Source organism: Centruroides sculpturatus, unplaced genomic scaffold, assembly GCF_000671375.1.
Source record: "Centruroides sculpturatus isolate CEXI.00-Female unplaced genomic scaffold, Cexi_2.0 scaffold1290, whole genome shotgun sequence".
Taxonomy (NCBI): domain Eukaryota; kingdom Metazoa; phylum Arthropoda; class Arachnida; order Scorpiones; family Buthidae; genus Centruroides; species Centruroides sculpturatus.
The window spans coordinates 218,348-221,311 of record NW_019385543.1 but is presented as its reverse complement, the minus strand read 5'-3'; the positions used below and the strand labels follow the sequence as shown (position 1 = coordinate 221,311).

At 37.5% G+C, this 2,964-nt stretch overlaps 1 pseudogene; it reads left to right on the top strand.

Annotated features, from left to right (window-relative positions):
* Positions 1-411: 411 nt before the first annotated feature.
* LOC111639969 lies at positions 412-2,567 on the top strand (annotated as a pseudogene).
* The last annotated feature ends 397 nt before the right edge of the window (positions 2,568-2,964 follow it).

Genomic DNA, 2,964 nt, shown 5'->3' with positions numbered 1-2,964 from the left:
ATCTCTCTCGCCTTATCTCCACGCCAATCGTCCAATTTTCGATTCTAGAAAATGTTCGATTCTCTAAATGCCGAATTTTAAAAGCCAAAATATAATTTATCTGAATACGGTAATTTAAATTTTAAGTTACTTCTGTGTTATAAATCTATATCTTGTAAAAGTCTTCGTTCAGCTGTAAGGTGTGTTATTTAATGATAAGTACTGTACATTTGGTATAGAAAATATATTTCAGATGGTGAAATGGATTATGGCCGAATTTCATTTTAAATGTGAGGGGCTGAACAGGCCTGATGCTTTGACCAGAGGCGGCTATTATGATTAAAGGCCCGATCTAAAAAGGATTAGTTAAATACATAAATTTATTTGATATCTTTAATATTTTATTAAATAATTCAAAAATAATTGTCTTGTCGACTCAGCCCTAATGCAAATTGTGCCACTGGATTATGCTGTAATATTCAAACTTGTCAGGTGAAACCTGTTGATACAATTTGTCGTAATGCTTTGTCTGAATGTGATCTTCCAGAATATTGTCTATTAGATGTTAGTGTACAGGATGGAACAGAATGCAGTGATGGGAATGGTTATTGTTATGATAGTTTGTGTCAGTCACATAATAATCATGGTCGACTTTTATGGGGATCAACATGCAAATCTTCCCATCTACAATGTCATGAACAGAAAAGTAATGGAAATTTCAATGGAAATTGTAATTTTGATAGAATTAATAAAAAATATAAGGCATGTCTTAAAAGGTATGTACAGTACGTTGTAGAATGCTACAATGAACCCATTATAATGAAAAATTATAATTTAGAATGCCTTCCACTGCTATTGTTTTTCGATCTTTTATAAATGTACAAGGAAAAATTTTAGCTTGCAGGACAGCATTAATTGATTTAGGATTAAATTCAATGGATCCTGGTCTTTCTCCAAATGGAGCTAAATGTGGTGAACAAATGGCTTGTCTTAACCAAAACTGTGTGCCTATCTCTGAAATTAGAAGAAAGAGTTGTCCACAAAATTGTAATGGGCATGAAACTTGCAATAGCAATTACAATTGCCATTGTGAACTTGGATATGCCCCACCTGTTTGTGACTCTCCAGGACTTGGAGGAAGTATAGATAGTGGTCTTCCTTCAGATCCAAATGCTAGCCAGAGTTTTTTTATTGCAATGCTTATTATATTTCTTAGTATAATACCATTTGTGGCAATCGTTGCATGTGTGAGATACGCAGTGGGTCAGGGGTCAATCTCGTACTGACCACTTAATCTGCACAGGCTGGTAAAGCCCGATCTCGGAGTCGTAGGATGGCTAGGAGGGCAAATCGAGTGGGGAGTGCGTCGGTAAGTCGACAGGTTTCCTCGGATAGACAGGAGACAGGTTTAACAAATAACAAAATAAATGTTTATTCTATAACTAAAGTAATATAGGAGTATACAGTTACTGATTATAGCTTAGATGCGGATAACATAAATTTATCTAAGAGGGAGCTGTAACTATTCACTATGCCGAGTGAGAGTTTACAAAGAGAGTTATAATGGCGGTCAGTTATACCTTATGTCGGAGGACTGTATGCGACGATCCTTCTGAACTATGGAAGCTTGCTGTCCGTTACAGGCTTATGTCTTCTACCGGCTTCTCCTCGGACAGGATCGGGACGGGAGACACTGTATTCAGACCTTCCTGAGGATCTCGCGGAGGGACGGTCGCACTGAGGGGACGATCGCCCTGAACTTCCCGTGACGATCGTTTTTATACGATCGTCGTTGGCACTGAGCCAACAGGTCGTTCACTCGTTATGCTGACTAATTAGCACGTGCACGTTGACTAATTGACAAACGGACGATGTGTAAGATTCCACATCCGATCTATTTCCGTTATATTTTTTCCATCCTCTAATGAAAAAATATGTTAACCCTAAAAATTTTCGAACTTAAACCTCTCGGGCTCACACGTGTTGTCTGTCATTGTCATCATCATTTAAAAAATTGGTGGTTTATGAAATTTCAGAAGCCAACTGCAAATGAAACAAGAAATAAACCACCACCAAAGACATTTAATTATCATCATGGAACAATAACAAAATTGGAAATATCTGCACCATTCTTTCAGCATGGTCTTAATGATCCAATTGTGACATTTTCTTTAGAGACAGCTCAGAAACACATGCAGAATGGTCACCTGATATCAAACAGTGCTACCATTTCTCAAGATGCACCTGTTAGTCTAGCAGCCACTAGACCAGGTCCTAGACCACCAACCACCGTTCAGAGATCACAGTCTATGGCTGGCACACAAGAAGAATGGCTCGTCCTCTGAGTGATGCTTCATATGGTAAACGTAACTTATCTCCTCATCCTCGTCCTCCGCCATCAAAGCATGTAAAAGCAGGCATTCGCTCCACAGTGTTTCAGTGCTGGAAGTAATAATAATACGCAAAGACTGTCGAATGTAGATACGCAAGAACTTCCACCAAAAGTTAAATTCACATCGAACAGGGTTAAACTAACAATAAAAAATGTATCAAGTGATCCTTCTGCAGTAATTTCAGAGAATAATTAAAACAGGCAACCCAGACCTAACAGTGCCTTAAAACCTGCATTCTTAAAACCTTAAAACCTTAAAGTTTGCATTCTGGAGTGGGAAGAACATCGAGTGGGCACGTTTTTAGGGTTGCGTCTCTAACGCAAAAATTCGAACAACAAGCAAATATCCATAAGAACACATGAAAATAAAACACATCTGTATAAGTTCTATTAATGTGATATTTATGTTATACACACAAATTTATTTTCAAGGAAGATTTTTAATATGCAGCAGATGCTTGTTATGCTTTATAAAAATCTGCATAAAATCTGTAAATACAAAAAGGAAAGATATGTGAGGATCCGAATTCGGATGTATTTATATCATCTCATCATAATATCACATCGTAGTCCTACCTTCATTCCACGGTGTC